Below are 23,530 nucleotides of genomic sequence, written 5' to 3'. Positions count from 1 at the left end.
AAGAAAAATCGTAATTGAACGCTTTTGAAATTGTCCAAGATTCGTAGATCTTTTCCTCATTTTTAGGACGGCCTACTAACTTGTGAAACTTTCTCGGCGCGAGGCGCGTTCCGAAATTACATAGGCGGTACTTGAATATTAGTTTTTCATCATTCGTAAAACAGTTATACGCGCTACTGTTCCTCCGCCTTTAACAGGCAGTCATCGATTGACATTTCAACGAACCCAGAGCTGGAAATTTCGATCGATCGATGTAGTGCATTACGACGGAAAATATTCCGCACCGGATTGTGAATGCATGCATGGAAAAAAGCAGCAAAAATAAACAATGCCGCAATAATTCGCCGTTGATTAATTCGGCGAATCGCTCATAAGCGCTCTCGAATATTCCGGCAAATCCGAATGTTTCGCGAACTAAAATACATGCATTAATTGCATACCTCAAAAGCTGTACGAAATCTCACTACATCTCTCGCTATATTTTACAAAACACGTTACACAATCCGCATTGTTATGCATCCCGTCGCATCGATTTTCCCGCGTCAGCCAACGGCGGACGAGGGAAAATCCTGTGAATCAAACCCCGGACTGTTATAAGAAATCGCCTCTCGTCGTCGAGGTGAATTTTTAATAACTTTTGCCCATCTCGATCCGTTAGGTAAGGGTATATGCAGGAACGAAGAGTCCTTGCTTATCGACGCGATCAGCAGTGCAGCTAGCGCAGCGAGCGAGTCGATCGCGGGCGCGGATGGCGCCACGGTCAGAGAGTGCCGTTCTGGAAACTTCAAATTGCAACTGCATAGTTAATAATGCCTTTCTGTGACCGCGTTCGTCGGCCGGAGATCTTTTTTTTTTCGCGCTGCTGCTGCTGGGATAGAGTCGATATTTTATCTGCGTGTAGCAGCAGCGGCAGGTATTGAGTTTTTTCGCGCGGAAGCCGAGCCGGTATAATTATTTTTGATTCGCGGCAGTTCGAAAATATCCTAGTCGATAAATGTGAAACGGAGAAAATGCAGATCGATATATAGGCGAGCAGGAATTATATTCGTGAGATAATAATACAATAGAAACTGCAGCGAATCAAGAGCCAGTCTCCTGGACTGATTTTAACGATCCCAGGCGATTGCTCTCGTTGCTGCTCCTTATAGCTGTATAGAAGAGTGGGTATACATAAGCAGGGGCCCCGAGGAAAAAGGAATTATTTGTAGAACTTTCGCCTGACAATCCCGCGCCGCTCTCTACAAAACAAAGTAGTACGTTATAAGTATATAGCCGCACCATCCGCTCGGCGAGCGCTAGCTCGCTCGTCATTAACCAATTCTCGTGAAAACTCCCGTAACCCGAGGAACTCGCCCACTATCCGTCCGAGTATTAGTACAGACGTATACCGAGTGAAAGAGTATAGGTAACGCCGCGCAGCAACAGCAGCAGCAGCGCAGCGTAATACAGAAAGAGAGAGACGACAGACTCCCATACATGGAAGATAATCTCGAATAGTCACAGCGAGACGCGCAGGAAATTTAAATGGAAAACAACGGAGTGGCCGCCGCTCCTCCCCTTGTATACGCGTATTATACCTATAGGAGAGCGCGCCACGTGGAAAAAGATCGAAGGAATGTCCCCGAGTAACACTGTACAACTGCATAATTTCTAAATAAATCCGTGGTCGTTCGCTACACACTGCTCTCTCTCTCTCTCTCTCTCCCACTGCTGTAGCAGAGGATAAAAACACCGACGACGTACATATCTGCGTGCGAGCGCGCGGGGGCGAAGGAACTCTAAAGAGCGAGCGAGAAGGGCAAACAGAAAAATCGAGATACCCGGAGAGTCTCTGAAGCAGCGACGAAGGGGAAGAGAGCGCGAGTGAGTGTAAGAATGAGGCGGAAAGACGCGGGGAGAGAGAGAGAGAGAGAGAGAGAGAGAGAGAGAGAGAGAGAGGGAGGAAGGATTTACGGAATGAGAGAGACCGAGCGACTCTCTGCGCTGATGAGAATATTTAAATTTTCGACTAGTTGCCACCGCTCTGCTGTTGACAACTCCTCGCGGGCTTTTGTTCGAGAGATTTTGTTTTTTTGCTCTTTTCGCTTTTCGAGCTCGGTATCATCGCTGACTTTTCGAGGATCGCAAATCCGCGATTTATAACTGCCCTTTTAATTACATACGCAAAAGTTTCACATCAAAGCTCGCGCGCGCGTCTGCGTTTCCCAACTTTCAGCGAAAAACCTGTAAGTGAAAACCCAAATAAAGAATAACACAGAGGGACACGCGGAGAGGCGCTTTTTCTCCGCGTGTTTAAATAATTGCAGCGGGTAATATCGCGTTGCCCGCGAGCGCGCGAATTTCGGGGTTAATGCATGAGTTTTACCTCTACGGCTTAATGTAGATGTAATATATCTTTTGCGTTGCCGAGTCAAAACAGTAGACACAGCGAGGGGAGAGAACGTCGGCATTTTGCATTTATACGACGTGCGCAGGGAGTATAATGAGGAAAAATCATTATTTTTCCGGACGTGCACGGGAGGCAGGCATACAGCGTGCGCTCTTCGAACGTCAGAGATTTAAAAGGACCTCGAGTACCGACGGCGGCAGGTCCCTGCGTTATCGCGCTGGAACGAGTTAAAGCCGAACGACGATTCAAAGTTCCCCGCGCACAGTCGCGCCCCGAGAGTTTTGCTTTAAGGGGCAACTTTCTCGTTGACTTCTGGCTTCTTCCATCCGTCTATACACACTGCACACTCGATAATCCAATTGAGTCGCGTTATGTTTGTTCGGGGAACGAGTCGAGCGCGAATTCGAGCGATTAAAAGTTTTGCGCGCGCGCGCGCGGAAGCTTTAAGAACGAGCGCCGCGCATACGTTTAAAGCGTTCCGGCGGCGGCAAAAAGTCGATAAAACAGGAACCTAGCTCTCCAATAAAGTCGGAGCCCGTAAAATTTTCCAAAACGAAGAATCCGCGAACGCAAGCGATATCCCCGGCCGTAAAAAAAACCCGCACACACACACACACACACGTACACCTATCGCGAACGGAAAAACCTTTCTCTCGTCCGGCAGCGGCAAACATCCAGAAAATTCTCTCTCTCTCTCTCTCACTCTCTCTCTCTCTCTCTCTTTCCGGGAGATCCAAGCCAGCAAAGCATCCAAGCAGGCAAGCCAGAAGCCGCGGCTAAGTAAGAGAGCCGCGCGCGCGGGCGCAGGAGCGTAAACGTATAAGTAGAGTGCGAGCGAGCGAGCGAGCGAGAGAAAGAGATCTCGCGCACATTTCAACATTTGTAGCCTCTCTCGGAGATATCCCCCCACTGACAAAGAATCCGACGTTTGATCGTCGCTCTCGTCCGCGGCTCGCTAGCCGCTCTCTCGGGAAGAGCCGAGCCAGCAGCAGCGCAGCGAACGACCGAAGAAAAGGAAGAAAGAAAGCGAGCAGTCCGTGCAAGAGAGAGAGAGAGAGAGAGAGAGAGAGAGCGAGAGAGATCGCGCCATCTCCGCACAGTATACGACGAGCGGATTCCCTCCTGTATACACGAGCGAGTATACGTATACCTACGGACGTATAAAACGCGCGAGAGGAGTGGGGGCGGGAGGAGAGAGAGAAGGTGAAAGAGCGCCAAGCTTGCGGAGGGAGCGAGTGAGAGAGAGATAGAGAGGAAGAGTTCGAGGATGCGGAGGAGGAGGACGTCGACGACGACGACGACGACGACGACGACGACGACGAAGCTCTCTCGGGAGGAGGAGAAGGTGTACGTGTACGCGTTACGTACGTATAGAGCTCGGCGGCGGCGGCGTCCATAGAGCCGAGACACATTGCGTCGCGGCCCCGCCGCGTGTGGGTGAAGGACCACTCGACGAGCTCTATATAACTTCTTTCTATCTCTTTTTCTTTCTTGCTTTCCGCTGCTCCCTTTTTCACCGGCCGCCTCCTCTCTCTTCTTTTACCCCTTTTGCCTCACCCCGCTGCTATACTCCCTTTTTATACGCTTTTCCGCGGCTCCAGCCCTCTATCTCTCTTGGCTTTTATACCTCTGTTTGTCGAGCGTCCTTTTCTCCTCGGCGCTGCGCTAACGATTTGCATCTCCCCCTAGGTCTGTATGCGCGATATTAGGGAAAAAGCCGCGGCGATTTAGCGCGCGCTTTTCGAATCTCGCCGCCGCCGCCGCCGCGCGAAAGTCGTCCGCGCGCTCCTTTTTCGAGGAGCGCGCGCCGGATCGAAAGTCGACGAGTCGAAAATCCGAAAGGCCCCGCACGCGCCTGCAGATCATTGCCGATAATTGAGTTAAGTAGTACGCGCGTAGCGATATGTGTATACAGTGTGTATGTACATATAGCACGCGCCGCTGCTGCTGCTGCTGTCGGTCGGGGGGAGAAGGAACAGAGCGAGGCTACTATACACACACGAACCTAAGCGCGTATTATGCATACACGTCTCTCTCTCTCTCTCTCTCCCCGGCCCCCACTTTCCGGAGTGCGCGTTATTTTTCGCTCGTTTCGAATCCCTCTCCGCAGGCCGCTGCTGCTCATTCTTGTCTTCTTCCTCGTACGTGCTCCTTTTCGCTCGTTTTGCGTACAGGCCAGCTCTCTCGCTCCCGCTCGTTTTCTCTCACTTTCTCCCTCTCCCCCACTCGCCGCCGCTGCATACAGACTCTCTCTCGCGCCGCGCACAATGCAGCCAGAGAGAGAGAGAGAGAGAGAGAGAGAGAGAGAGAATCGGTCACCATCCCTCTCTGCGCCGTCCTTACTGCTGCTGCAGCCTCGAACGTTTTCCCTCTCTCTCTCAGCGTCGGCTGTTCTCGACCTCATCCCTCCCGCGGTCGTTCCCCGCCGACGCCGTGCGCCTCTGTCTCCGTTGCTCCGGCCCCTACCACCTATACACAGCGTATACTGCCGCGGCTGGCGACGGCTGCCGCGCGCGAGAACTGCAAAGGGGCAGAGGCTGCAGCAGCGACGACGACGCCGACGACTACTACTGCTGTTGCTGCGACGTTGCCAGATAGTCCGCGTCTCCGTCGTCTACGTCCTCCTCGTCGCCGGTACCCGTATATGCACTCTCTATACGGATGTACCTCCTCCTCCGCCTTCTCCTCTTGTTGCTCAACCGTCCCAAGCGTCTCGGTCCAGTGCTATATACCTGGTTTACATAAACTCCTTTAGATAAGAAGCCATAGCCACGTCTCTCTCTCTCGGATTCACCTACGTACTGGCATTATTTACTCGCGACTCTGCGCGTGTACGAGCACAGTTACGCGTATAAGTGCACGGGTATACGAGAGAGGCATATACATTTGTCAGCAGACCCGGAGAGGAAAAAAAGAGCGGGAATGTCGACTGGCTGCCCGGGTTAAATGATTGTTACCGTAGTGAGTAACGTTATAATATCCGCGCGCGCCCAAGAGAGAGATTTTTCTCGAGTGAGCGGTTCTGATGCTTTATCGGCCGCGGCGCAATGCGGGAGTCTAGACTGTAGCTCATTTCTATATACAGTGCGGACTAAAACAGTTTAGCAATCAAGGTTGAGCGACTGCCTTGCATTACCGACGCGCTTATACTTACATGCGCAAATACGCAAGCGGAGAGCTGTATGCCTCTAAGAGTTTTCGAAGCTATTGGAATCAATTTGCAATCAAGCCTCGGCACGTTCCGATGCACCGGCGCGATGTCACCTTAAAACAGCAATTTTACGCTGTTATTCCCCGTGTAATCTGCGGGAGAGAGCCGCGTAATAACGAGGCTCCGTCGTGTGGCTTTTAACACTAAATCACGCATCCTCCTCTCTGCCGGCTAGCCATGCAGAAAAGTAGGTGCCGTTAATGTAAGTCACACGTACGTACGCGAGAGAGTCCCTAGATAATCTCTACCGAGTCTAAGTATTTCACGCGTTTGACGAATCTCTCTTTTCCTCTCGTAAACACAAATTTTCCACGTGTACAACGTACGCGCTCGCGACCGATTGTTGTTACACGCGAGCCTCGTCCTTCGCAATAAAGCAACTTGTAATTAATGAGTTGCGTACAGTTTTATATCGGAATTAATTCGTTGTTCGTGCGCATTTGTTTTGAAACGCCTCGACGTACATATAATTAATAATCGCGATAACGTCGATGACTTTATGCGGATCATAAATTATTATCTTATACGACCTAACGCGACACCGTTAGCTCCTGCTGCACTGTCCACGCCTTAAAAAGCCTACCTTACGGCGAGTGGCATTGATAATTACGCGAATAGTAAAATAATAAAGTATCACGTTTGATGGCTATGCGTAACTGCGTATTTGGACGAACAAAATCTCCCGTATACCGTATACGCTAGTTCCATTAGCGTTTTTCATCCGAAGCAAAAAAGAATCCGCAAGGTCGACGAAGATTGACACAGTGCGAGCATTATCACCCTTAGCTGTTTGCTCACGTTTTACAAAACGTGTATCTCCTTAGCATCACAAGAAGATAATGGCCATAATTAACAATAGCTCGAGCCGAGAGAGACTCTCTTCCCCACCACCTCGTACCTTTACTGCTTCATCATCTAGAATCTTTCACGGCTCTCTCTCTCTCGTCTCTCTCCCTATTCGCGGCTAAAATCCAGGTAAACCATCCGGATAATCTCTCATTAAACGCTCCATCATTCCCGATAAATCCTCGGCGAACAAAATAACGCCGTTTAACCATACCGGAGCCGCGAGTGCGCACGCGGAGTCAAATTGAATCCACGCCGAAAAGGTGGAACGAGCTCTCTCTCTCTCTCCGGTATTGTTACTCCGAAATTCGTCAAGCCGGTTTGGGCACAGTCGAGTTTTAAAAAGACGACTCTCCGCCCCCCTTATATCCCCGCACACGCATACGCATACACGTACTCATAAGCAGATCGTTCTCTCTCTCTCTCTCTCTCCTTCGCTCACAGGCATTGTACAGCCGCGACAGCAGCGGCGACAGGGAGACGATCTGTATTACCGAGCAGCGGCAGCGGCAGTTTCGCTCTACAGTGTGTATATAGAGTCGCGCGCGCGCGCGCGCGGTGCATCGGCCCGACGACGAGAGAGCAGAGAGGGAGGGATGGAGGCGCGCGCGCGAGTGAGAGAGAGCACCTGGACTCACCTGCAGCGGCAGCGCGCGCGCCAACGAAATTCAATTCCGCCGGCGAGTGCGCACGCGCGCTCAATTATACACGTATGTATGCATGTGTATAGTGGTCGCGCGCGAGCGAGCGAGCGAGTGGGGGAGAGAGAAAGAAAGGAGAGTAGAAGAAGAAGAAGAAGCAGAAGAAGAGACCGAAGCAGCAGAAGAAGAGAGGGAAAAAAAGAGAGCGCGAGAGCGGCGGCGCTTATATGCGCGTGGGACACTTAGTCCGCCTCGTGTTCTTCACCTTGACGCTCTCGTTTCTTTTATTCTGCGGCGGAATTCGCGCTCTCCGACAACAGCGCGCTTGCCTCGGCCCTTATAGCCGCGCGCGCGATGCAGCTGCGCCAGAGAGAGAGAGAGAGAGAGAGAGAGAGAGAGAGAGAGAGAGAGAGAGAGCGGACTCACTCGGTCCGCCTCTCTTCTCTCTTTCATTTTTTCTTCCCCCGTTTTCGCCTTATTTTTTTCCTCGCCGCTCGTACATACGAGCGTATAATACGCGGCGTCGCCTGTCGATCCTCTCTCGGCGGCGGTCGAGGTCGAGAGATGGAAATAGGCGCGCGAGCTTCGCTGTCAGTTCTCTCCGTGTGTGCGCGCACGCATACGGCAATTTTTCAGAGTCTGCAGATGTATATTTAACCAGCCGATTCTCCGAAGAGCAATTTTTATCCCCCGACTGAATTCTTCCGAGAGCGAGATCTCCTATAGTTGTGATCTTTCGGATCCAAAACGTTCGAAAATTCCCTAGAAGCGCCACCGGGTATACGCGCGTCCCACCAAACTCGACCTCTATCTACTGACGCGGCCGCACCGGTGTAGAGCTCACACGGGCAGCGCCGTTTAATAAACAAACAGCCGCGGTGCACAAGCGCAAAAGTCTAAAGCCCAGCGAATTCCAATTCAATCTGCGCCGGCGAATTAAAACGCCCGGAGATTTTCCCTTTAATCGCTGGAAATTTCGCGAGAAGCGAGCTACGGGGGAGATTAGAGGAAAAACACGGAGGGTACGAGGAGGAAGAAGCCGAGAATGGATCGTATTCTCCGCAGGCCTGTATTAGAGTATACGGTCGGACCCACGAAGACGGCGGCGGCGGCGGGATCCCCAGCAGAGAGATTGAGAGCGAGTTGGCTAGGGACAGCCAATGCTTGTAATATCGATCAGCATAGCGCGCTCCCTCTCCGACTGCGCGGAGAGCGAGAGAAAAGACACCCTTCGCTCTAACTAACTGCCGAAGCTAAAGCGCTCGCGTAGAGGGGTGCGCGAGCGACTCCTCTCGAGAATCGGCAGCTCCTCGGCCGAGGAAAGAAGTCGGATCGCGGAGAGGAGAATTCGCGATGCATAATGGACTAGCCTATACGCTAGACTATCTCGGCGTAGGGCTTCTCTCTCTCTCTCTCTCTCTCTCTCTCTCTCTCTCTGACTTTATTACATATGAAATCGTCGGCCGGCGCTGCTTCACCTTCGCGTCGCGCGTCGGCATAGTGCCCTCGATTTGTGATATATGTAGGTCGTATATACATAAGGCGAGAGTAGCGCTCTGGCGCAAGCGCGCGCAAGCAGTTCAATCCGTCCACCTCCACCCGGTCGACGCTCCACATGCGCGCCGATGTCCGCCGCGCCGTGTGGACGTAAAGATAGATACTCTTCTCTGCCTATACACGCACACACCTTGCTCGGTGGAGAGCAGAGCTCCTATTGCCGATCGTTATCCTACCGAGGCCGCCGAGCGGCAGCGGAGCTCGGCGAAGTTAAACAGAGAAGTTTAGCGTGCGCTGCGCTGCCTTGAGAAAGAGCATTAGAGAATATAAGGCGCACGACTATAGCGGCAGCAGCGGCAGTAGTAGTCAAGTGGATGCAGGAAGGGGTATGGACTCTGGGACGGGAGAGGAGAGAGGATGTAAAAGAGCGCACGCGAGAAAAAGAGAGAAAAGCGCGCGCAAAAGGATTATACGAGCGCGGCGGGGGGAGGGAAGAAGAGATGAGAATGCGCGGAGAGATAGAGGACGCGAGAGAGAGAGAGAGAGAGAGAGAGAGAGAGAGAGAGAGCGAGCATACGGATGAGTCTCTCCTCTCCATCTCTCTCTATACCTGTGTATGTACGCGCTGGATGGTTTAGTTCGCGCGCGCGGACGTTCGTGGAGGGGAGGCAACTCGCGCGCGCACACACGTAGACACCCACGCGCGCTCGACCTCTCCTGGCCAATGTCCTCAGCAGCGCGTCCTTTCCCCTCTCCTCCCGCGCAGCTCTCTCTCTCTCTCTCTCGGGATGCCTCCGTATTCTACCTAGAATGTTCACTGGCGTCTTACTCCTGCTTCATCGGCTTTTCTTCCTTCTCTCTCTCTCTCTCTGTCTCTCTGCAGATTTGCCCTCTCCGTGCATGTGTGCGCGCGTTCGTGGGGGAGGCTGACGCCTGTCCCTGTGCTCGCGAGGGGTGGCACAGCAACACTATGCCTTTTGGCCAAACCAGGACTGGCTCCCTGTGGCTGTGTGTATGTGTGTGTACACGCTTCTCGAGGATCTCAGTCGCACGTTGATGTTGGCCGAGTTTCGAGCGAGAGAGACAGAGAAAGAGAGAGAGAGAGAGAGAGAGAGAGAGAGAGAGAGAGAGAGAGAACCTCGGGGGGTGTGTTGTAGTAGGGGATGCCTACCACTCCGCGCACACTGTGTGGGGATCATGATTTTAGGGTGGCCGCCAGCGAGAATGACGTAATAAGTGAAAAATTCGTTTGCCACTGCAGCAGCTAGCGCGCTGCTTTTATTAACCCTGATTGACTGATGAATATTATTTTTATGGCTGTATTTGTGGGAGATATACACACGGTCCTGTATATATAGGGCTGTAGCCCAAAGCGTTATACAGATACTTGGCTTCGATTGCTGATGAATATTAGATGGAAAGGGATATTTATGCGGGTCGAGCTTTCTTGCTCGTGCGGGGCCTTTTTACCTGCATTGATTAGGCCGCAGTTTTTTTCATCCCTCTCTATTTGCGAGATTTATCTTAATCGATGCGTTGGACAAACAAACTGCGATTACAGAGTTCGAAAGTCATATTCGCACGCAGCTGGAACGAAGAAAAAGAGTCAGGCTCTTTAATTTATCTCTCGCCACGTGTTAATAAAGCTCCGGTGTGCGGAGTTTTAAGTACAGCGAGACTTAACTAAATGTTCCCGATAAAAAAACCAATCAGTTAAGGGGGTAACGTCAATACTTGCGCAGATCGCGTGCGCAGTGCGGCCGCGCGGGAGATAGCTCTTAAAGGCCAGGCTCCGCAGCGCGAACTCGCTTTCAAGACATCCCTTTAAGCGACGGCTCCTTATCATTCAAAATTACTGAATATTTCATTGTTCCCTCCCCTCCTACTCCCTCTCTCTCTCCCTCTCTGTACCGCTCGTGCGTGAGAGTAAATTTTCGAAAAAGTGAATTTAGCAGCGGCGTTACTTCATATCCCGCTATATTGACTTTCAATCAGGCTGAATTATGCCGCGCAGTATTTTGGATTAATTATTGTCCGTGTGTGCAGCTCTAATATCGCGGGCGGAAATCCATGAATTATATCGCCAACGGTATTTCTAAAAGAAATAGTTTCAACGAAGAATCCGCCACGCGCGCGCGAGATAATTTCCGTCGCGTCCTCAAATAGAGAGTCACTTCTACGTAAGCGTGAAATTTCGGAAGACTCTATTTGTAAACCTTATCTGTACCGACCTAATATGAGCGAGCGTTCTATATATCGACTGGTGTACTATACACGTATAACGCGTACGGTGTCTTCGGGGGAAACTTTATCGCACACAGGAAGTGTGAGACAATCGGTAAACTTCTATAAATCAGCGTAATCAGTGACCTGACTCGTATGTAGGACTCGGAATTTCAAGCAACGGCCAAAACTATCAGGAGCATTTTTGTGCGTCAAAACGTAAACAAATGCTGCTGCTTGTACACTTCTGATATTCGAACTTTCCAGGACTTTTCAGGTCACAGCTGGGAAAGTTCGATGCGCTGGATTCCCCCCCCCCCCTGACTTTTTGGAAGTTCTCACAATTACGTTACCTTTTTTCAACCGCGAGTGTTTACGTAACGATTATCGTGTGTATTTCTATTTCCGAAATTCCGGTGGTCTGACCCAGATAGAAAGTATCACGAGCCGGTCAACCCCCTCGTGTACGCGACACCACACCTCCGTCTACTTAATTCGTAAACATCACGGCATCATTACTCCAAAAGATTCCGATTAACCTCGACGAATTTATCGATCGCAGACAGCGGCGGCGGTGGAGGCAGAGCGCCGAGTCGACAAAGGAAAAAAGAAATAATGGAAGCGCACAAAAGCATTCCATCCTCTCCTCTCTCTGCCGGAGAATGACTTTCTCGGTGTCCAATCCCGAGTAAACGCTCGTAACAATCTTTCTCTGTCTCTCTCTCTCTCTCTCTCGGCTCTCGAGACAAATTTCGTCGAGAAAGTCAGAGCCGCCGCCTTCATAATTCCGAAGGCGCGTCCGGTTTTTCGAGAAACAGCAGCAGCAGCCTCTAAACTCGCTCAGGGCGCGTGCGATGCAGATGCGCGAGCAGCGCAACACAACGGACGCGTGTCCTGCGGCAGATCCACCTGCCGTCTCTCATCCTCCGGCCTGCGTTAACGCAGTCTGGCGGCGGCGACTGGCTGGCCTCCAAAAGAGTGCATAGTCCAATCGGCGTTATAGCCCGCAGCCGCCCGTCTGCCGCCGCCGCGCACGCACACACCTGCGATATATATTCGCCAGCGAGAGCGAGTGTGCTGCAGGCTTCTAATGCGCAGGCGCGCGGGATAATTGCGAGCGCGCGCGCCTTTCGAATATCTAGGTGAAACGCGATTTTCGGGAGGGGGTGGGGGGGAGGAGGATTTCTCTCGCTCGAAAGTAGGATAGGATGATGGAAAAGCGAGCTGACGAGAGCCGAGGAGGTCCAGTGTGCCTGCGTAATTCAAGTTCGTTGCGATATCGACCAGAGTGAGAGAGAGTGAGCTCCAAGTCTGCGCCGCAGCCACTGCTCGCCAGAGTCGATGTTGTCATGGAGACGCTCGAGTTAATTTGACCTTATGGTGGCCCATCGCGCGGCTATCTCTCTCTCTCTCTCTCTCTCTCTCGCTCTCTCGATTGCGTGAGTCGACAACGGGGTGGCGGAGAGAGAAGGGGGAGACAGGGAAGGACGAAACGGACACAGACGGACTACGGCGCGAGGGAGGTGATGTGGGACGTCATTGAGAGATTGCGGGACGCGCCGACGACGGCGACAAAGAACGGCCGCATTATACAGATCAGAGCGGGCCGATAAAAGGCGCGTGTGTCTCGCAAAAAAAAAAAAAGAAAGCGGCCGGGAATTTCCGAAGGTACACACGACGCTGATGATTAGCTCGCACTTGTTTACCCGTTTCTGCAGGACGAACAAACAATTGCGTCAGGAGCGCGATATTGCGCAACACAGCGGGGCGAATCGATAAAAGATTCAATGAACCGCAGGTCGCTGCAGCAGGCGCCTGATGAACGCGCGCGCACACACAAAGACGCTGTGCGCGCAGAAGGATCAGGTGGAAGTCAGGAAGGGAGAAAGACAGCAGAAGGAGAGGAGCCAGCAGCAGCAGCAGCAGCGGCTCTTACGCTACCGCAGAGTAAGCGAGAGGGAGGGCAAATTTCCAGAGCAGCAGAGTGGTAGGGATCGGAGCTCGCTTTTTAAGCATGCAGGGCGCGTGCGCCTCTCTCCCCTACTCCGGAGCGCGGCTGCGCGCGTGCGCCAGCCTCGATTATCGATCTATCGCTCGATAACGGCCGATGCCCGCGAGGGGAATTTGGACGCTCTCTCTCTCTCTCTCTCTCTCTCTCTCTCTCTCTCTCTCTCTCTCTCTCTCTCTCTCTCTCTCTCTCTCTCTCTCCGCGTGTATCGATGACCTGCGAAGAAGCCTTCGACGCCCTCTACTCCAGCTGAATTATGACGCGCTTGACCTGTGCGCGCGCTCGCGGTTAAATATTTTGACTGACCGATCTGCCCCGCGCACTACACTCGATGCTCAACTCGTTGTACTCTCTGCTCGCTGCGTCTGTGCGATGGAATGCTGCGATAGATGTACCACGAGGGAGGGGAGAGAAGCTGTTGCTCGGACGGCGCGTGGGAGTCGGATCAGATGAAAAAAGCAATGACTTGTTGCGGGCGGTTGTAGCTACGATATACGTGTAGCAAATGCAGCGCGTATCTACCCGGAGCGTCTTGCCGTACCCGGAACTTATCTACTGAACTACGCGCGGAGCATAGTCCCCGGCGCAAGTTTCGGCGGAACACGAGTTCCTGGCATTTAGATAAACAAACACTCCTATATACGTACGTGTGCGCAACCAGCAGAGCCTCTCTGTGTTTGTTCAACATTTCTCGATGCAATTTATCAAACTCCTGACTTGCGCCGAAACGCGCGCGAGGGGGAATTGATAATTTGCACTCCTCTCTTGATCGCGGAAAAGTTTTCAGGAAAAGTGTTCTCGCGACTTCCCGAAATAATTTTTAATCATCGAGAGACCATCGCTTCGAGAATTTATTTCCCGACGAATATAAAACTGTCACGTGACCCGGTCATTCACTGCGGGCCTGAACCGTAAGTTGCCTGGTGCACTGACCCCATACCTGTTAAGTCGGTGCAGCGCGCATTATAAAATTACCGGACATTCCGAGAGGAGAGAGAGAGACGAGGGAGGGGGGGGAGATCCCGCCGAGAGCTGCAAGTATTACATACGGCGTAACAGATTGCGCTAATTGATTAAAGCACGCACTTGGAGATTCGAACTTTTTTCAACTATCCCGCGCGATGTTATAAATTTAAAACGGATGTGCCAGAGAGCTAAAACGAAACTCTGCAAAATTCAGCGCGGAGAGCTCAATTTTTATACCGCTCTCGCGTGCGGCGCGAATCTCCCCTTTAAACGTATTAAAGTGGATATGGCGCGCTGCGCCGCGCGAGATGGAGGTGAGACAATAAATATTTGAAATTCGACTTTTCAACTCCCTCGATCCGAAAAGGCATGCTCGGGAAATTAGAATATTTAATAAATGTTTTCTTCGGACTATCCGAACGCCTGGATTACTCAAAGGGCAGTACGTTGGAGCGATGACTGAACAATTAAAAAATGCATCGGGGATGGGATATTCATCGAGAGCGAACTGCTTTAAGGATCCGTTTGTATAAAACAAACACACGCGCGCGCGGGCGAGAATAATTCGACTTGAAAATTACCGTAGTAGCTCGCGGGGTTAAAAAGCATGCACCGGTCCAGAAAGAGCGCGCAGAGCATCCTTTCAACGTCCGGAAAATTCTCCGCCTCGAAATTCCGAAAGACCGGCGCTCAAAATTCATCCAATAATAAATATTAGAAGCCCTTCGCGAACGCGAGCGCAAAGCACAAGTACCCGCAGTCATGCCTGAGGCAGGCCGTTCTTGCGCACGATCTTTCCTTTCGCGAGATGAATAGCGAATGATATCGCGGGCTATATACTTTAGAGTAGGTATACTCTGTATTACTCCCGGGATAGACTTTGCGCTTGCGCCGCTACCGAGTGCATACGCTCTTTTGATTATACGCCGAACTCTTTGATAAGCTGTATAATTTTGTCTCCGATCTATGAATTTTGCATCGCATTAATTGCGAGCTCGACGACGGGGGGAGACTTTTGCAATGCATGACAGGCGCAGTGGTGTACGAAGAATTTCTATCTACTTACCGGCGAAGTATGTATAAGATCGAACTTTTCAGCGTCGAAAACAAAAAAAAAAAAAACAATTCGAGCGCTATGAAGGACGAAGCGTCTGGAAATTCGAGAGAGAGAATCTCGATTTCGCCTGGGCTCTAGGTGAAATAGGTCACAAGTTTAACTGTTCCTGCAAAGCTATGAAAATTTTAAGCACCGGCGAGAGATCCAGCTGGAACTGTTATACCAGCGCGATAATTTGTAATCAGATGAAGTCCCTGTATAATCGATACTCGCGAGCTTTCATAATTCAGCGCTTGCCCGATCTGCTGCTGCAGCCTCTCGTTGTATTTTACAGGCTTGTGTGTGTGTGTATACACGCCGTCTATTATCTCTATTTAGTGTAAGCGCAATTTAATTACTAATCTATGAGACACAAGCTACTGAAGCAGCAGCGGAGAGTGTGTGCGGGGTGTATATATCGATTTTCCCTCGCGCCGGATTTACAATGTTTAAACGTGGCGCAAATATTTAAACGTTGATTTTTCGGCTGATTTGAGTCGCCCAACTGCTCTATACGCGTATATAACAGAGGCGAGCTCGCGATCGATACGCCGGCAAACATTCGTGATTATCCGGAGTGCGGAGAGCAGAGCATTTATCTCAGTACTTACTCGAGCGCTTTAAAAGCCGCCGACGACGGGATTTATTTGATGTACAGCCCTGATTGATTATCATTTCTATATGTGTGTGTGTGGGTGTGTGTGCATTGTAATAATCTATCTATCGATTTTGCAGTGACTCCTCGCCGCATCGCACTCGGGATTACTCATCGGCCTGTTCTCGTTCCTTCTGCATCAGGTGATTCAACGTTGGAAAACAAGGCAGGACTAAAAATGGACTCTCTCAAGGTAGGCCGTACACGGTATACATCGTTGGATTACATCCGAAAGCAATATAACCCCATAAATCAGCCGAAAACGGCAACCTCAAACCATCGCGTACACACAGGAAGACAGGAGCAGCCGTCGACTGCTCATAGAAAAGTAATTCCCGTCGCAAATTAATCTCGCGCAAACGAACGTCCGTCCGGCGGTAGCAACCCTTGCCCTCGCTCGCGCGAATTGAGTTTTGATGTACAAATTTCCATGTGCTGCCGCTGCCGCCGCTATTTCATCCCCTATTGATTGCGTAAATCGCTTTAATAAATTCGAGTCTCCCACTCGCTCTCTCTCTCTCTCTCTCTCTCTCTCTCTCTCTCTCTCTCTCTCTCTCTCTCTCTCTCGTCGGGCACGTTAATTACGACGATCGATGCGGAGGAGCGTTGAAAGAAGAGTGTATATAACAGGCGTACATTATAGTGTGTGTATAGTGAGAGAGAAGAAAAAAGAGAGCCCGGCTTTATCAAATAAATCTCTAATAAGCGGCCAGAAGCAAACTCGGCGAGTACACAGAGTATACAGTAGAGTCGCAGTATACACGCTTGTGTGTGGGGGCGTCCGAAGCATATCAATTATATCAGATCGGCGCGTATAAGTGCACATCTGTCTCCCACTTTCTCTCTCTCCCTCGCGCTAGCGCTAACAATATAATACTCGCCAAGCGACTACGCCACTACGTCACCCTCGTCGTCGCGTCTCGTTTCGTCATCGACTCGCTCCCGCTTGCGCGCGCGCGCAACAACATCCCTTATTCGAAGAATCCCCCCCCCTCTCCCTCCCCGCCGCGCGCATCCTACAACAAGCCCATTCCGCATGATTCTCGCCCGTGTGGACCAACCACGGCTCGCTCCCCCCTGATCCATAGCCGAAGCCACTTCTGCCTCTCTCTCTCTCTCTCTCTCTCTCGTTCCGAGCGCTACCGTATAGAGAGAGCAGCAGCCGGACTACCTATACCTACGCTATACGCGGCGCTGTATACATATATATACGTAGCGACAGGAGAGAGAGAGAGAGAGAGAGAGAGAGAGAGAGAGAGAGAGAGAGAGAGAAGGTATGGAAGCGCAGCGCCGTAACACCCGGCCGCAGCGGATCAATACGCACCAACACGAGCCCGTGCGCTCCTAGCTTATCATGCTCTCCGCCAGCCCCGAGAGCGTGTACGGATGGGCGCACGCACACCACCTAGCCGAGGCCTGGCCTGGCCCCCACTGCTCCGCTATGCTCTCCGCCACCACCGCCGTTGCTGCTGATGCTGATGCTGTACTAGTGTACACGGGGAGCTACTGCCGCTCTGTGCCCGACTCTCCTGAGGATTGATAATAATTTAAGTCGAATATATTGATTCACGCGTGTTATTGCGGACGGTTAATCGCCCAAGAGCTTGTATTAAAAATACGCATACGCCTCGCTTGTCCCCGATCCGATCTGTTGCTGCTGCTGCTCGGGGGTGTGTTACACACTGTCTTTTTTTTTTTTTTTTTCATTTACTCCGAAAGTGCAGCATCAGCGGTTCGGAAATAACTCCGCCGATTCGCATTCGATTTACACGTTGTAATGCGGAGCAAAAAGCGCGAAAAAGCCCGGGATCAGAGTCCGCACGTCGGACCGTTCAAATTTCAAATTACAGTTGCAGCGCGCGCTCGAGTATTCATCATTCCGGGCACGCGCGCAACCGCTAAAGCTCCGCACATCCCGCACACATGCGCGAGCGAGCCTATCAATCTACCCATACATAAACAAAAATCAAATCAAATCTCTCGGCGGCAGAGCGTCCTTGTTTCGGCCTGCCGTATGTGTGCGTGGCGCTGCCTCCGCCACCGGCGGTACTTCCCCTGATTCTGCGCAATACTGCCCCCACCACCTCTACTCATCTCTCTCCGCTCTGCTCTCGATCCCATGTGTGTATTATACCCCGGTCGCGCCTCTGTGTCGCTCCTTTGTGTGTACACGTGTATACGTGCGCCGCAACACGCAGACGCTCTCGGCTCTATTTGCGTGTGTGGGTCCTCGCGCGCGCACGTATAAACACATTACGGAGAGTCGGTACACACACGTATACACAGGCAGGTTGGACCGTGGTACACTCGAATCACTCGGTGTGTTGTACACACATCACGGCGTTATATTGGAGCGGGATATAATATACGTATAAGCGCGACGACGGCTTTTCAAACAGTTTTCAGATTGCCCCCCTCGCGCGCGACTGCAGCACAGGCGCTCGCCCATTGCCCATAACAAGCGTCGCGTTAATAGACTCCAATGGCCTGGATTACGTCATACAGGAGCGAGAGAGAGAGAGAGAGAGAGAGAGAGGCATTGAATTATGCGCGATGCGGTATCGCGTTTCGATTCGAGAGAGAGCCGCGAGCGAGCGAGCGCGCGCACGCCGATGTTTTTGCCCCGTTGCGCGTGCGCGCGGAGCGGCAGCAGCTGGTATGCGCAAGAGCGAGAGAGAGAGAGAGAGAGAGAGAGAGAGAGAGAGAGAGAGAGCTGCATCGAAGGAAGGCGCGCACGTGTGTATACGTGCGCGAGTGCAAAGAACGGAAAGTATACGAGCGAGGACGCGGAATGCAGTCGCGGCGAGTCGCCGCGCGCGCTGCTCGTCGTGAGCGAAAAATTAAGCTTGTTTTAAAGGCTTGAAACCCGCGGCGACTTCGCTCTCACTCTGCGCATGTGTGTTTCAGCGATTGTAAAACGATAGGCGAGTCCTCTCTCCAGCGCGAGGATCGGCCGAGAGAGTTCCTCGCTCGTAGGTGGGTCCAGCATTAAAGGGGAAGCTCCGAGATATCAGCAAGCGCGCGCGCACACTCGGGGGCACTTCCCACCCTCCTCCGCCCTACGTGTGTACGCGGCGATTTTTCTGGGTCATTTTAGGATTATTAATTCGCCCTCCCCCGCCTATATCCGCAGACTCTATACATCCCCTCTCTCTCCCTCCGCCGAAACAAATATAATACCTATACGCACGAATGCGAGAGGGAGACTTTTTTCACGGACGGCCCTCGACGCCGGCTCTTTTTTTTCGCGACCAACCCGCCAGCCAGCCAGCGAGAGGTATTGACTCCGGCTCAATATTGTTTTTATCCGCGCGATGTTTGTTTAGAGCGCGTGGCGCGCGGGATTTTGAAAATTTCAATATCGCCGCTGCCAGCTACGGCTGCTTCTCTTTTCTATATTATATGTACGCTTTTTTTTTTTGCGCGCGCGCACCTTTTTTATCCAGCGATCCCTCCCTCCCCGGCTTTTTGATATATACGCGGAAAGGGAGTGTTATATAGCCTCGATCTCGCGCTGGGATTATTGCCACACAGAGCTGAATGTTTGCTCGCTGTGGGTATTGTATAGGTATGAGGGAAGAATTGTTTAGGACTGGCTAGTAATTGGCTCTCTCGGCACTTTTCGAGATTCGTTTCCGTTGGAAATTTCGGAAACTAATATGCAGTATATACGCACGCAGGATTCACGTGCCACAATTCCGTGTATTTCGGCCGCCGAATGGTTAATCGTCGCGCGCTGCGCATTAAATTTTGACGCCGTGTAGATATTGTTTGCAGCGCCAGGCTAGCCTCGAGTCGGTTAATATGAAATTGTTCTAGAAATCAACAGTCGCCCTATGTATTATTCACCTTCATTCCCCTGCGCGATCGATCCCGCTCTGTGTTCTTTTTATATACAATCTCGCACTAGGTCTTCTTACATAATTGAGTCGCGACGTAAATCAGATATGATATTACAGTACACCGTTTGTTTACGATAACTCCGAACAACTTCAGAGTTGAACAAGAAAGGCGATATCTCCATCGAATTTAAGAGGATTACAGCAATCTCGTAAACAAGTCGTTCTCTTGAAAATTATAACTTTACATATCAGGCGGTGTAAATGCGCTCGAATCGGAGATTTCCGCGCAAACACAGTGGGCGCGCATGCAGATCACGCGATTGAAATCGCATCGCGCCGAAGAAAAGTCAGCCGCCCACGAAAATTACCGGCAATTTATTAATTTCTCGTAATAAGCAACCAAAAGCTGCAATCACATCCATAAATAAACCTCTCGAGAGCTCTCTCTCTCTCGCGGCCGACCCAACCCAGCCGAACCTCACCTCTCCCAGAGAGTTATAAAACCGGCAAGAGCGAGAGAGAGAGAGAGAGAGAGAGAGACATCCTCAAGGCAAAACCTCTCTCATTATACGCAGTTACATTACTCACACACACACACACACACACACACACCGAGAGACAGAGCGGCGGCAAAAGGCAGAACTCGCCCGGCGTAAACACTGCGCGCGCACGCGTACCTGTAGCGTTTTCAGTTATATTTTTAAGAAGAGATCGCCGCAGAAGAACAGCAGCGGCAGGAAAAAAAGAGGCCAAACTATATACGCCGGCGACGGAGGGGGCGACGTTAGAGGACGAGGCAGGCAGGCAGGCGTCGTCGTATATACAACATGAGCTCGCCCACGCGCTTGCGCGTGCCGCCGCTTTATCGGGCAATTTCGAAAGGCGATCATCTCGCGCGCTCTCGGCCCTGATTGGCCGCGGCTCCGGCTGACGTCACCCTCCGCCGCGCGTATACGCTACACCCGGGGGTGGCTTTGCCTCCATGATTATACGCGTCCTCCGCACACACACACACACACACACACAGAGCCAGATAGTCACCCCCATGGATCGACGCCCGCGAGGACTGTACTCTCGCGTGCGCGTGACGTATGGCGGATTACGCAAAAGCGCTCTGATCACAGCTCCACCTACACGGCTACTCTCCTGATGCGACGTGCGCAAGCGAGCTCTCTGTGTACGTTTACGTACGTACGTATCTTTTATTAGAAAGTAGACGAAAGCGCCGCCCGCGACTTTCGATATTATTCGCCTGCGCTATCTCTCCCCGCATTACAGAGAGCTACTCGACGTCAGCGTTTGCGTAAAGAATCTCCTGACGGCGAGTGGGCAGGTAGTTTGTCGGTGTGTCTATACGCGGAAATTTAGTTTACGAAGGAGTAAGCGAGAGATGGCTGTACCTACGTAGAACAGGACGACGATCGCGTGCGCAACGAGTGGGAGGACTTTTATTCGAGTCGAGATTCTTGCGGATTTTCTAACTTTTCGCCTGCAGCTTTTTCAGCAACGGAAAATTATCGGGCTGTTATAAGAGAGCGCGCGACGTAGGCGGGGATTTCGTTCGTTACCAGCGAGCGCCCACATTTACTTCCCGACGATGTGTGTTATTAGTTTTTTAAATATAAAAATTCGAGTGGGTGTCGCGAGGCTGTGCAGGTGTTGATTGAAAAGTCTCCGCGCGCTCGTGAGAGCCCTTTTCGAGCGGGGGTTTTTATCGCGATTACGCGGATGCAGAACGCGTGAGATTCATATTTTTGCTACAGATTATGTTGCATTAATCGTTTCGATTATTCTACGTGGGTTACCTATAGTATAACAATAAAAGGGTCGTTTCGCAAGGCGTTAGGAATAAATAAAAAAAAAATTGCAACGATAATAAAATGCCTGGGAATATAGGCACTGCCTCTCGACTTTCCAGACCGAGATCGCACGGACGTAAACTTTCATAAAATGCAACATTTTTCAATGCTTAATAGGTCGTATAATATGAATTACGAAATTTCCCGTATCTATAACAACGGCCTTTCACAGCAGCCACGCAAACGATCGTATTTAAAGATTTCATTTTACATAAATTGAACCATGTATTACATAATCGTTGCATTCCCCCTTATTCGCATTGTATATATTTATAGACATACAATAAAAGCGCACCGTTTGGAGATTTGAAGAACAGGCATAAGGGTAATTAAATAATACGTGGATTTGCTCGTGCGTATAAAAATGTGCCGGCATTGAAATTCGCGCGCAACAGGTGTTCTCCTACTAATCATCGCAAAATTATAAAAAGCCACGGAAATCGACGTGCCGCACACGACTCTTTCTCTCGCGTTCGCTTACTGCAAATAATAATTGCGCCTTTCAACCCCAGTGGAAGCTACTTTAAACGAGCTACTTTTCAAGCCTCGTGTACACAGGTATATTGCAAAAGCCGCGCAGTTTTTGTAATCGAGTCTGAAGTGAGCTGCCTGGAATGTTTCGGAGTAGGTGTACGTTTTGTGTATTTAGTTCGACTTTTTGACTCTATATATGGTTCATTCACTTTTGAGCTGTGATGAAATGTTCGATTTACAGTTACAGTAAGGTGATAAATTGATTGGTTTAGGAGCTAATAGACGTTGAAAAATAGAAAAACGAAGGCCTACAACTCTTTCATCAAAGTCCTCATTAACTCCTCCAGATTTTTCAGATTGGGATCTCAAACGTCATTTATTATTACAACCGTTACGTTATTTCCAGCCAAGCTCTTTCCGTTAGGTATCGCTATATAAAAATAGTCGACGCGCGGTCATTGAAAAACCAATATTACGCGTGTGGTGATATTCAGTGGCTCAACCTATAGCCTCGTCGTAAACAATAGAGCAATTAAAAAGTGGAACGCTACGAAAACGACCATAAGATCTCGAACAACCGCAAACAGCCTTAATTGACATACTACGACTGGCCTAGCACACTTTGCTCCCCGGGCAGTGTATATACCCCATACATCCCGGTGTATTACAAGAAAATCCCTCAATAATCGTCGTACAAAACCCATTGAGCAGGTCTCAATCACGTGAAAACGAGCCTCCTTAAGTCGCAGCTCTATCTCTTTTTCCCCGGCCATGACAAAGTGTTAACGATGTCCTAAATTAGAGACGGGAAAATACGAAAACAATTATTTACGCGTCGACGTGCTCTCTCTCTCTCTCTCTCTCTCTCTCTCTCTCTCTCTCTCTCTCTCTCTCTCTCTCTCTCACCGTTCTCCCAAGCTATACTCCAGCTTAACAGCGATAAATAAGAGGGACACGAGAGCCGCGCTCCCCGAGTTTCCACGGCCTGTTGAAAGTGTCAACGTAAAAATGCCTAATAGAATTCGAATTCCTTTGTGCGCCACGCAGTGCTGTATACGCCATACGGACAGGGACGCACAGACACAGACACGGACGAGAAGCGAGCGCGCGGTAGGTATAAAGAGACGGAAAGCCGATGAGAGTGAGCGAGAGAGAGAGAGAGAGAGAGAGAGAGGGAGAGAGAGAGAGAAAGAGAGAGAAGGGAATAGAGGCCCGAAAAGCCGGCATTCGAAAGCTCTCGATGCTCCGAGCGAGCGAGTGTGTTGTGTGTAGTATACAGAGCCGCCTCTGCCCGTCGTGTTCTCGCTCCAGAGGTGGTCAAACAGACAACCACACCGGAGCGGAGAAAGAGATGGATGCGCCGACAGGGACGGCGAATACATAAGGAAACCTGGAAGAAATACTGCGCCCTGAGACTTTTCTCCGTTACTGAAATCTTTCTCCTTTCTCACTCTCTGTATGCTGCTGCTGCTGCAACGCACGTAATAAACCTCGAAATAAAGCCGTACGTTTTTCGGCTTCTCCGCTCGTCGTAATAAATTGAAATTTTAAACTTGCACGCGCGCCGGCCCGGTGAATTTATGCGGCGATCGCGATAATTAATTGATACGCCGCGCTCGCGCCAATGGAATATGTTATTGGGACGCGTATACGCGCACCCACACGGCGGGGGGGGGGGGGGGGCGGAGAGCTGGCGTTATTATGTGCCGGGGACTTTGGGGAATTTTCGACTCTAAAAGCGCCGCGCGAGGAAATTTTCTGCGGTTAAAAATCTGGTGGTTACTTTTAAAAAAAAGCAATCGCGCTTTAATTCGGAAAATTAG

The 23,530-nt window shown here is 50.9% G+C and overlaps 1 protein-coding gene across 2 annotated transcripts in view; it reads left to right on the top strand.

Moving 5' to 3' along the window:
- Positions 1-15,626: 15,626 nt before the first annotated feature.
- Positions 15,627-23,530, top strand: part of LOC100119556 (chorion peroxidase) — a 40,994-nt gene continuing 33,090 nt past the window's right edge. The window contains exon 1 of one of the 2 annotated variants that reach the window (XM_031929740.1): positions 15,627-15,725. The gene's annotated coding sequence lies outside the window, so the exon portion shown is untranslated. The remainder of the gene's footprint in view (positions 15,726-23,530) is intronic. The other variant, XM_031929741.1, reaches the window with a different exon arrangement.

The sequence above is a fragment of the Nasonia vitripennis genome, chromosome 4 (assembly GCF_009193385.2).
Source record: "Nasonia vitripennis strain AsymCx chromosome 4, Nvit_psr_1.1, whole genome shotgun sequence".
Lineage (NCBI taxonomy): Eukaryota > Metazoa > Arthropoda > Insecta > Hymenoptera > Pteromalidae > Nasonia > Nasonia vitripennis.
Note: the sequence above shows the minus strand (reverse complement) of the source record. Positions and strands in the feature narration are given on the sequence as shown.